The sequence below is a fragment of the Arachis ipaensis genome, chromosome B3 (genome assembly GCF_059453495.1).
Source record: "Arachis ipaensis isolate K30076 ecotype BB chromosome B3, ASM5945349v1, whole genome shotgun sequence".
NCBI classification, from domain to species: domain Eukaryota; kingdom Viridiplantae; phylum Streptophyta; class Magnoliopsida; order Fabales; family Fabaceae; genus Arachis; species Arachis ipaensis.
Window position 1 is genome coordinate 139,455,137 of NC_142438.1, and position 12,921 is coordinate 139,468,057.

The window sequence follows — 12,921 nt, forward strand, 5'->3', positions numbered from 1 at the left end:
TAGATACTTTCGTTTTAAAAATTCGAGTGAATCAAAATTTAACTATACTAAGTACACAGTAAAATTAATCATTAAGATAAAATATATATTTAAATATAAAATACATATTAAAAATGAATTAAATTATACAAATATATATATTTAATACATAATGATTAATTTTTGTGCGTAAAGAATATTTTTTTTATCAAAATTTATATACAAACTATGTTATATATGGATGGATCACTACTATATCACCAGCATTCCAGCAAGGCAGCAGGTTGATGACGTGAATAATATTAGGGATTTGGCACCCTAGAAATTCATTATATTTTCATTTCATGATGCAAAATCTTGGTTATTATGTTGACTTTTCACTTAAAAGCAAGTCTACTTTGCAATTATAATAAGGTACTTTTTAATTTGATGTCATTATTTCAATGTTATAATTTTATTTAAATTAAATTTTATTTAAGTCTATAAGGTGTTAAAATTAGGAAATATTAGGGCCGGAAGTCAATATTTTTTAATAAAAAAAAAGAATTAAAAGTTAGTTAATATTAATTCAAATATATAATATAAATACATTAATTATTTAACATTTATATGTTAAAAATAAACTATTTCATTGCAAATAGTTTGAACTAAAAGCAAAAGATTCCTGCTGGTGATAATAAAGTAAGAAGTAAAAAAGAAAGAGGAGAAAATAAATAATAACTATGTAATTAATAAAAGAACACAAGTATTATACATGCAAATTACAATTAAAATAGGACTATATTACGTGTATATCAAAATCAGTCACTAAAATCAGTTATCAATATAAAATACATATTGAAATATAAATATATATTAAAAGTAAATTAAACTACACGTGTATTTATACACAAATATATTGGTAGCTGATTTTAGTGGTTGATTTTAATAAAAAAATAACATTTTTGATTAAAATATAGTAGCGAAAAAATTGGATGAATGTATGTAGCTAGGGTTAGAGAAAACTGAAAAGCAAGAGATGAGAAAGAGTGAGGAATCTGTGCAATGTGATGATGTGACATGGATAGGGTCCCATGCAATGCAAACACTGCTTGCTTTAATATATGTAGCCAAAGACAAGCAGCTCTCACTGCCTCACATGCCTTTATTAGTTGGAATACTGAATGAGAATCCCATTTCCATTGCCATTGGCTGGATATCCATGTTCCCTTCTTATATACTCCTTTTATTTTTTTTCTTTTTTTTTTTCATTATATATAGAAAAATGAATTTTCAAAATTGAATTGTTGAAATAATAATAGAAAAAAATATATATATTATTAAATTAACTTGCATTGTCCTCCACATGCTCTTAATTATGCTTGTGGTGTGTTTCAGTTTACTCAAGTCCCATGTGCCATCTTTGCTTGACATATCTTTTTCTAAAGAGGGTTACCCATTTCTTTATTCAATCTCAAATTTTCAAATGTTATGAATTTTGGGATTTTCTTACAACAAAGAGATTTATATGCATTGATGGTGATTCGTCAACCACTAGTCTTTTTTTTTTTTTAAATTAAAAAAAATTGTATATTTATATAAATATTTGCTGGTGGCCATGTTTTTCGCTTTCTCAGGACAGATGGCCCATACATCAGAACCGTCCATTGCGGAGGATACTTCCCTGCTTGGATACATATTGAAAATGCCATTTACTTCATCAGATATAAAGAAGCTATGCATCTCACTTTAGCCAAAAGAGATTAGATAATAAAACAAACAAATAATAAATAAATAAATAAACATTTAGTGGTAACGCTTTTCTTTTTCTATAACTGGGATAAATACTTATTTAATCTCTCAACTTAAAACTAATTTTTAATCTTTAGGAAACATTTTAAGTGTACCGGAAGTACCGGTGCTCTAATTGTTTTAACCGTTAATTTAAATTATAAAAAATATATATAATATATATTAATTGAAATCAACGATTAAAATAATTGGTGCACCGGTACTTCCCAGTACACTTGAAATGATTCCTAATCTTTATTGACTATAATTTTCCTATCTATTGAAATTTTAGGTGTAGAATTATTTTCTTCTATTACATAATAAATTATTTTTAAAAAAATATATTAAAAATTGTTCCCTTAATTTTTGTATATATATATTAATTGTAAACAATAATATATTTTGTAATTTTGAAAAACTGAAATAAAGCAAAGTCTAAAAGATTCTGGAAAGAGGAGGATAAGGACTGAAAAAGAAAGGACGGAAATATACCAGGAAAACGTCTTTCTTAGCTTCCCTTTTCATTTTTGTTGAATAAAAACATTTTAGTTACAATTTAAAAAAATTCGGTGTTTAATTTATTTTTTCTTTATTTCTTTCTGGGATAATGTTATTTAATCTTTCTACATGAAAAGGAAAACGAAAGATCAGTGTCTTGTTCTGTGACTAAAATATTAATGTCTATGCATTAACAATGTAGAATATTAAAAATTTTACACTGTTAATTTTTTTTTTCAAGAAAGCATCATTTATATTGTCTTCCAAATTGAGTTTAATTATATAACAAACCAACATGACTTACATTTTTAAATTTTTGTTAGTTGATACTGTTAATTTAAGCAAGTTAATTAACAGGTCTATGACGTATTTTAATTTGTAATGTCCAAATCTTTAGTTTTCTATGATATCTTTAAGTAGAATTGAGAAAAGTTTAATGGAGTTAAAAGATAAAAATTAACTTTATTTGTCTATTATTTCACTTGCAGTTATAAAAATATTTTTATTATAAAACATTAATAACATTTTATACTATTATCATAATAATATAAAATATTAATAAATAATTAAATATTCTTGTATTTTACGTTAAAATCACTTGTACATAAAAAAGTTAGCCTTTACCTGCATATCATTCCACTTGCAGCTATAAAATTATTTTATCCATGTCTAGGTTGCCACTTTTTTTATAAAAATATATATCTATATATAGTGCAAAAGCGAAACAAGAAGCGCATGCAATATATAACTCAATAAAAATTGTAATAGCATGTTGATAACTATTGAAAACTATTGTTCAATTTGATTAATGATTATATTTGGCAAATAAAATTAAGTTGTGACTAATGACTAATCTGGTCAGCCCTTCTTATTATTAATCGTTATAACATTTTTGTATTCTCGGTTAATATGTATGTAAACGACATGTAAAATCACTATAAACAAACACATGGAGTTTAGAGGCAAGCTGACCCTAACCCTAAATAATGGGAAAGAATCTACTTTTTTGGAGTAAATAAACTTTAATTTAATTCACAAGAAATAAATAAAAAAAAAGATTATTTATACAAAAATTATTTATTATATTAATTTATTATTAGTGTTGTGCACGTGAGTAGGTCATCAGTAATAATACATGATGAGTTGTAGTTCTCGCCGTCAACGCAAAACTGACACTGCAATCTTGCTCACTGCGAGATGCTTTTGAACCGCCACGTGATCAAACACCCATGTTATGCGATGCTATTATACTGTTATTCGTGGATTGCGAGATTCTTGGGTTGGACAATCGTTGTCTATATAGTCGCACGGTATTTTCTTCTCCTCTTATATAAAAAGTACCTCTTTCTTCCTCTTCTGTTTCTCATAATACTTTTTCATCTCGCAGAGTGTGACTGTTGTAGATAAAAATTTTGGTAATTTGTTAGAGCGATTTAGTAAAAGTGCTACCAGAATATTTTTTTTATATATGTAAAAGTGAGTTAGAGCCTAATGAAAAGTGTTATGTGTTTTATTAGTATTAATTTTAAGGTGATCGAATTCTATTTTACCCTCCCTAAAGTAACATATAATTTATTCTCTATGATATGTCACTTTTTAATTAGATGTTATCTTAACTTCATAACTTTTCAATTATTTTAATTTAATAAGAATTAATATTTTAACCATAATTAAACTATTTTATAATTAAATTATTATTTAAAATGAATAATTATATCATTTCTTAAAATATTAATAACTAAATTTATTTTTGTTTTCCCAAAACTCAAATCATTCTTTTCTAACACTTCTAGTTCTCTTTACTTGAATTTTCAAGTCATCAGTACTCCTTATTTATTATGGGACTAATAGTCTTGGCAGAGTCAAATATCACAAACTGTTACATTTTTTCGGATAAAAAAACAGACAAGGTCATGAATTTCACCACACATTTCATCTTCTCCATCAACACACCAAACAAAAGCTACAATTTGAATGGCATTACTTTCTATCTTGCTCAACCCAAATTTTTTCTTGCAACTCCAAGACTTGGCAGCGGCATCGGTCTCCTGTCACGTGCTCAGATGCAATTATTATTCTAATTATCTATTAAAATAGAAGTTTAGATTTTTATCCGTTTAAAATTAAAAGAGTAAAGTACCATTTGTACCCATGAAAGTTGAAAACGCTGACAAATGTACCCACGAGAGAAGAAAACTACCAAATGTAACCATCAATCGTGACATCCGTGGGACGAAACTAACCAAGCCTTATTCCGGCGTTGACTCCATTAGTAACGCATCCTCCGTGGCACTTCCCGGCGTGACATGGCTTGGGGGGCTTCTTACGTGAAAATTATAAATACAATTACCTAAAAATATAATTGGATTGCAAAATTATATTTTTTTAAAAAAAAGGGAAATTAGAATTGAACAGTTATCAAAGGTACACCTCTTCGCGCGTTTCACAGAACAGAGGGTAGAGTCCTAAGAGTAGACTGTTCATCTTCTCCACTCACAGAAAATCTCCGGTGCCGACGATAATCTCCGTGTTCAAGAGAGGGTGCTTCTTGGTGTGGATCGTGTGAGCTGTTGGAATTGCGTGGTCTCATCCATAGGTAAGCACTAACCTTCGATTTCTCTGTGATGGTTTTCTGGATTTTTGGTGCATGGTTGTGGGTATGATGTTTTTATTAGGGTGTCTTTTTAGTGGCTATGATGTGGTTGTGAATTCGTTTTCTCTTCTGTATACATGTGTGTTTGCAGATGACAACTATCCACATTACGCTAGTCATTAGTCACAGAGGAAAATTTGAAAAGGGTGATGATGGGAAACTGGCGTATGTTGGGGTGAGAAAACTGATATTGAACGAGTGAATGTGGACACGCTTAATAAGTTCTTCATGAATGACTTAGTAAAAGACATATGGTACAATGATGTGAGCGAGCTTTACTAGCTTGAACCTGGGAAGGAGTTGGATGGTGGGTTGAGGTTGCTTAGACTAGACATGGATGTGGTGAGTATGTATGAAGCAGCCATTGCTAATGGGAGGAGAGTTGAGGTGTTCACCGAGCATCCAGTTGACCTTCCTGAGTTCGTAGAAGAGAACAATGAACCCGAACCAGAGCTTGAGATATAAACTGTTAATAGGACCCCAGTGAAGCACAGAACCAAACTGTATGTTAGGAGACCCCCAACCCCAAAGAAGAAGAGAAAGAGAGTGGTGAAATTGAGTGAGACTGTAAGAGGTGTGCCTGGACCGGATGCTCAACAGAGGATGCTGTGATAGAGAAAGAAGTCCATCATACCCGAAGAAACACACAACAACCAGATTTAAGCAATGATCAACCAAATATACCCACCCATTCACCAAAGGTAACCTTCGATGAGGCACCAAGGATCATTCAGCTACCAAATCCACCCACTGAACCCAACTTACCGCCATATCAACCGCTGGAGAAGACTCATCCACACCCTGAACAACCAAATGTGTCAGCTGCAAGTGAAGAAACTGAAAACCAGATTCCAGTTTCTGCAGAGTCAGTGGCTCCCACTGTGGATAGAGGGTTTTCACACAGTACATCCCACAGCCTTGTCAAGAACCCGGTAGTGGTAGTCAACCCAACAGTTCACAGCCCGAACCAGATATAAATCCAAATGTGGATGGTAGTAGTCAACAGAAGTCCAAGAGACGATCAACAGTCAGGCCTCCACCTTCAGGGAAAACATTCATACCTAACCAGGATCCAAATAAGCATCCTTCATTTTTTATACCTGTGGATGGTGAAGATATGTCAGAGGCAAGTGCAGGGATGCATTGTTATGAGTCGAAGGAGCTTGATTCTGTTGCAAGTGATGATGAAGACAGTGAGCAGACATCATTTCCTCAAGCGAATCCAAATGCTCCAGTAAGGGAAGTAAGGTTGGAGCTTGGCATGGAGTTTGAAAATCTGGACCATTTCAAGAAGGCAGTTAGGAAGTTCAACATCAACATAGAGAGAAGCATATTCTTTCCAAGGGCGAATTCAACTAGGTGCAAGGCCATATGTTATGATGAGAGTTGTCCGTGGCAGATATTCTGTGCAAAACGGTCGTTTCTATTAAGCTTTCAGGTGAAGACGTTTGTGAATGAACATACCTGCAGCAAAGTTAACAGGAATAAATCTGCAGATGGTAAATGGGTTGTAGAGGAGCTTGAGGACAAGATCCGTGATCATCCAGACTTGACTCAAAGGCAGGCACAAGATTTTTTCAAGAAGGAGTATGACGTGATTGTGAACGAGAGGAAGATATACAGGGCTATGGTGAAAGCGAAACAACTAATAGAAGGGAGTGAAATAGCTCAGTATGCTATTCTTAGGGACTATGCTAATGAAATTATGAGGACCAACCATGGCTCCACTGTGAGGATTAGTACTGATTATGTTGAAGGGACTGGGCATAAATTCAAAAGGATATATATGTGCTTGGAAGGGTGTAAAAAGTGTTTTTCGGTTGGCTGCAGGCCTTTTATAGGGTTAGATGGTACTTTTTTAAAGGGATACTACCCTGGGCAGTTGTTGACTGAAATCGGCCATGATGCCAATAACCACATCTATCCGATATCGTACGCTGTTGTGGAGTGCGAATGCAAGGATAGCTGGAAGTGGTTTCTGGAACTCCTCCGAGAAGACTTAGGTGACGCTGCAATCAATGGTGTCAACTTCATGTCAGACATGCAGAAGGTAATATCTGAATTCCTATCCTCTGTGTATGTCTTCATTGTTATTTTAGTTTGTTACAATATATTCTGCTTACCTACTGCTTGAAAAAGAGAGTAAGTTTGAAAAAGAGAAAAGGGAGAGCAACAAGTGGCGGCCGTTTCCCACCGGAGATGATCCTAGAAATGTGTATGAAGTACAATGCCTGCCTCATAAGGTTATGGTGGATATAGGAAAGAGGACTTGTTCCTGTAGGTTTTGGCAACTGACTGGCTTGCCGTGCAGGCATGCGTGTGCTGCACTGGCATACCAGAATAGGAAGCCAGAGGAACATGCACATAACTGGCTTTCTATGGGGCATATAATAGCACATACCAGTACGTCATCCAGCCTGTCCCTAGTCAAGAATTCTGGCAGCATGTTGATCTACCTCCTGTATTGTCCCCAGTATACAAGAAGCAGATTGGGAGGCCAAAGTTGAAAAGAGACAAAAAGAACGACGCCCCAAAAGAACCTACCCCAGATCCTCATAGGGTCCCTAGAAAGTATGGCCCCATCACCTGCAAGTATTGCCTAAAGGTAAACCATAATTCATATGCTCCCATTACTTGTGCTTTCAATGTCCACAATTTGAAAGTTCATGTTACATGTATTGCAGACTGGACACAACAGTCGTAGCTGTTCCAAGAAGAAGGAAGCAATGGCTGGGAGTGCCGGGGGACAAAGTTCCAATCAACACCCAACTGCTGAGGATGATGGGGATGAGGCTGCAAGACTGGAGGAGATGTTCTGGGAGGAGACTCTAGAAGCTGTTGAAGCAGCAGCATCTCAGCCACCACATGTAAGTCTAATGATGTATTTTACAACTTCATTTTAAAAGTTTTTAATCAAATCAATCATATGTGTCTACTGTTGTAGGAGACCACCCCAATTCCTCAACCCATTCCTAATCCAGTGAGGTCTCCTTCAACCAGGCAACCAACTGCAAAAAAGCCACCAAGGAAGAAGAAGAATCTGCGAAGACCACCACCAACTACTCACCAACCACATTCTGCTCCAGCAACACCAACTACTACTACTCCATCACCCACGGCCTCTGATGTGGCACCCACTGTGACACCTCAAATCATGCAAGCTGCCTCCCAGGGCACTACTTCCAGATTCATGGAATTCATGCCTACTCCTACAGGGAGAGGATCAAGCTCAAGTAGGTGGCCTCAGCCTGCCTTCCGTCCACCACCAAAAAAGAGGTCAACAACTGCACACTTGAAGGAAGGGTCAAGCGGCAGCAGCAACTCCACTCCAATTCATGAAGCAAGAGTCTTTATATTATGTTTTTTTTTGGTACTGTGCCATGGCAGTTTATGTTGCAATTATTGGATATGTCACATACTATACCTACAATTGCTTATGTTTTGGTTTTCAGTGTTTGTGCATGGTTGTAGTTGAAAACTCATACCTATAACTTGAACACTTCAGTTGCTCAATTTCTACGTACTTATGAGCTTATTTTGCCTGTCTTTCATGTTATTTTGGAGCAGAAAGTAAAAATGACTTGAAATTAGTAATAGATAACTTCTGCAAATTTACAAGTCTTATAAGACTCTATTTGACATTTTTTGGATTTCAGATGTCTACAGATGACAGATACAGAATCGAACATGGGTATTTTTGTCAAACCCTAACACTCAAACTACTTGTCCTCAAAACCCCCTGAGAATCAGATACAAAGTGCAGACAACATTACATACCACCACCATTGACATAATCACAAGCCAAAACCTAACTTTACTAACTTCAGCTCCACACCTCCCTAACATCATGAGCATCTTCAGTTCAGCCTTAGCCTCATTAACGTCTTCCTGCATCTTTCTTTCTGACAGTGCTCTCCTCAAACCCTCCCATTGCCCTTCGATTTCGTCTACCCATGCAAAGAAGTTGCAGTCCGAGTTCTATCCATGGCAGAAAAACTAAAATCAGATACCGATTCAACCCACACAGAACATGGTGTAAAACGGGTTACCTTCCAATTGGGACAATGTACGAACCACCTTCCAGGATTCATCGCCGTCCCTGACTGTAACAGCGTCACTCCCAACTCACAGAAACATCTCCCATTGAACTTCCTATCATGCACCCTTCCTGAATTTGAGCTTCTAGACACACTACCACTACCATTCGAAGTTGGAGTAAACAGTCTTCGCCTCGACATTGGTATAATTTCAAAGATTTTTGTGAATCTATGGTTAGGGTTCTTATTTGGGATGGAACAAGATTTGAATTTGGGAAAATTTGGAGTTGAGGATACATTATAACGGTCACATAGCTCAGCAATCGACGTGTGAAGCCCCCCAAGCCATGTCACGCCGGGAAGTGCCACGGAGGATGCGTTACTAACGGAGTCAACGCCGGAATAAGGCTTGGTTAGTTTCGTCCCACGGATGTCACGATTGATGGTTACATTTGATAGTTTTCTTCTATCGTGAGTACATTTGTCAGCGTTTTTAATTTCCATAGGTACAAATGGTACTTTACTCAAATTAAAACAATTATTATTTCAATTATCTATTTGCATTCTAATTAACTCATTTTTAAAGGGAAGAATGAAAGTCATTACAAAAAGAGAATTAGGGTACCTAATTAACTGATTTGAAGAAAGAAGTTTTTTAGTTTTTTATTTTTTTCTTCTTCTGTGTTTGTGTTTGGAAAAGAATGAATTGAAAAAAAAAAAAGAAATTGTTATTAAAATGCTAATAAATTATATAATTATCCATTTAAATAATAACTTAATTATAAAATGGTCTAGCTATAGTTAAAATATTAACTCTCATTAAATTAAAATAACTCAAATTACAAATGTAGTTAATTATCAAGTTAGAATAATATCCAATTAGAAAGTAACACATCATAGAAGATAAATTTTACTTTAAAAAAGATTGAGTAGAATTATTTTAAAAGTTCATAAAATGTAAATATTTGAAGTGAAAATACAAAAGAATATTTTTTTATGAAATATTTAAAATGATATAAAATATAACTCTACCGAAAGATTATGATAACCTAAATCATCAGTATATATAACGATTTATGCGAAAAAAAATCCTTAATAAATTGTAGTTGTTTATTAAAAAAAAACTTTCACGCATAAATCTTATGAAAATATTTAAATTCTATATCCAAACTTTTTGGCCTTATTTTTTGTCACATAAATTCTTTGTTAATTATTTTGATTCAGGATATGGCAATCTCGCCAAATGGTAATAGTTTTAAGGAAATAATGAAATTCAATCTTCCCCTGTGTGTGAGTATAAGTTGCAAAATGGGGGAGTGATGTATGAACCAATAACTAGAAATAGTACAAGGGACAATGTCCTTTCTGCTTTGTACTACTGAAATTTTTATATATAAAAGGTGAATAAACTTTTCTTCCCAAGAAAAAGAAAGCAAGAGAAGCAAATTAAAATTTTAATATATTATAACATTTGACATGAAATTGACATGCTACCATTAAAGAATTGATAGATTACCTATTGCTAAGCATAGCATATGCCATGCTTCCATGTTTCAACGCCAGACAAGTTTTGTGTTGTGCTATATATATAATCGCTGGCCACTCGACCAACCAAAGTTAGTTTGTTTTTGATAAGTATTGATCTAACTATGTTGGTACCAGTGTGATTAGAATAAGAATTTTGCTGTGTTAGTTCTAAAAACAAAACAAAAATTAAATTCACCATAGGCCGACATATGAATAATGTTGCGATTAGCAACAAAAAAGCTACACAGAATAATTTTCCTATTAGAAGCAATCATGTAACTCTTTTCTCTTTCTTTTTTCGGACTGTTATTTATTTTTTTTCTTTTAAAGAAAGTTTTACTCGACAAAACATAAAGCCTGTTTATGACTTTCAATGGAATGGGCTTAGGGACCATTTATGAATGTTTAGTTGGCGTAAATTGTGGCCTAAAGCATCATTAACTTTGGTCCCAAAAGATTTTGAACCTTAAGGTTGGTAAGATAATTAATAAAAAAAGGTGGCCAACAAATTCTTTTTCTTTTTTTTTTTTCATTTGTCTTGTATTTGAATTACCATTAAATTTTTCATTACTAAAATTCTACCTTATTCTCCAAAATAACTGGGTTTTATAGCTAAATCAGGTTAAAATTTGAGTTTAATTTTAATATATTGATAATATAAAAATTTTTATATAACAATCCAATCATATTCATATGTTTAGACGATTTTTCAATAATAAATTTAAAAATTAGTTATTTTTATTAATATGATAATATTTAATTAGTTGTATGTATAATTTTTTTTTGCATCAACTGTATATGAAAATTAAATTCTTAAAAATTTAACTTAAAAACTTTTCTAGAAAAGATAAATCTTATTTGAGTAAATGAGTTGTACTCCAGCCATTCTTTTCTGATCTGTTTAAGTTAGAATATGAATAATTGAATATCCTTAATCCTTTTCTCTCACAATTGGATCAATACCTTTTAACCAGCACCATGCTTTTGCATATCAAACACACGCAGGGCACTATTAGTCTAAGTCAGTTGATAAAATAGGGGGACAAATACTAAAAGTATTAATTTTATTATATGTTATTAATTTTACAATAAAAATATATCGTATATTATTTTTTATTTTAATTAAAATTAAATATTTTTTAAATTAAAGAATTTTTTTATCTTTTTTTTTATCTTTTTTCTATTTTTCTCGTTTCTTCACTCCACTCTATCTCTCTTATATTATTATTAATGACTAATTATAAATTTGACAATCAAAATGTCTAATATGACATTCTCTAATTATAATTAAAATTTAATAACCAAAGTGTGTCATATGACATTCTCTAATTAAAATTAAGATAAAATATTTCGGTTGAAAATTAATAAACTTTCTTTTTTTCATCCTCTTATCTATCTTTCTACCTTTCTCTATTTTTCTCTATCATTTCTACTCTACATATAACTTATAATTTATATTTTATATTATTAATTTGACAAATCAAAGATAATTTTAGTTACAATTAAAATAAAATATTTTCCTCTAAAATTAACAAACTTCTTCTCTCCTTTTTCTTTATCTCTCTTTTTTCTCCCATTCTCTATTCTCTCTACTTTTCTGTTCTACAAAAAATAAAATTAATAAAATAATATAATTCAAATAAATTTATAAAATTATAAAAATATATTAAATTTATAATTAAATATAACTTAAAAATATTTAATAATATTATTCACATAAAAAATATATTTATTATATTATATGCATATTTTTTAATTTTTTTATTTAGTTTTAAATTTTTACCGCTGATCTTTCTAATCTATATTTTTTTTCAAATATTTATTACATATAACTTGGAGAGAGAATACTAATTATTAGTAAAAAATTGATTTTGAGTTAATTTTATAACTATCAATATAATTTTTTTATACTAATACCTAATTATATATATATATATAAAGAAAAAAATATTTTTAAATAACAAGTATAAAAATTAATTATTTTTATTTTGTATAACAGACTTAACACATAGTCAAATATAAAAATAAACACATTAAATTATTGTAAATTTTAGATAATAAATATTAAAATTAATTATTAGTAAAAAATTAAATTCTTTCACATAAAAATAATAACTAAAAATCTTATTATTTGATTTTTTTAATTTACGGAGACCCTGACCCTTTTAGCTAACAAAGACTTTTGTTACCTATGACCTTTTTGTAAAAATAGTTTGATTCTATAAATTGTGTCATAATTTATAATGTCAAGATAAAACCGAAATAAAAAAATTTATATTCTCATAATGTTATTACGAACAAAAATGTTAGTAATCACAAATTTAACCACATATTTAACATACATAATAATACCAGTAGAACCTTATAGCAAGTAAATGTATCATTGAATAAATAAGCACAAATTTAACAACTTATTTAACACACTTGCAATAATAATATTAATGAATCCTTGAAACA

The 12,921-nt window shown here is 31.6% G+C and overlaps 1 pseudogene; it reads left to right on the plus strand.

Moving 5' to 3' along the window:
- Positions 1 to 4,991: 4,991 nt before the first annotated feature.
- On the plus strand, positions 4,992 to 7,244 carry LOC148572606 (uncharacterized; annotated as a pseudogene).
- Positions 7,245 to 12,921: the final 5,677 nt, after the last annotated feature.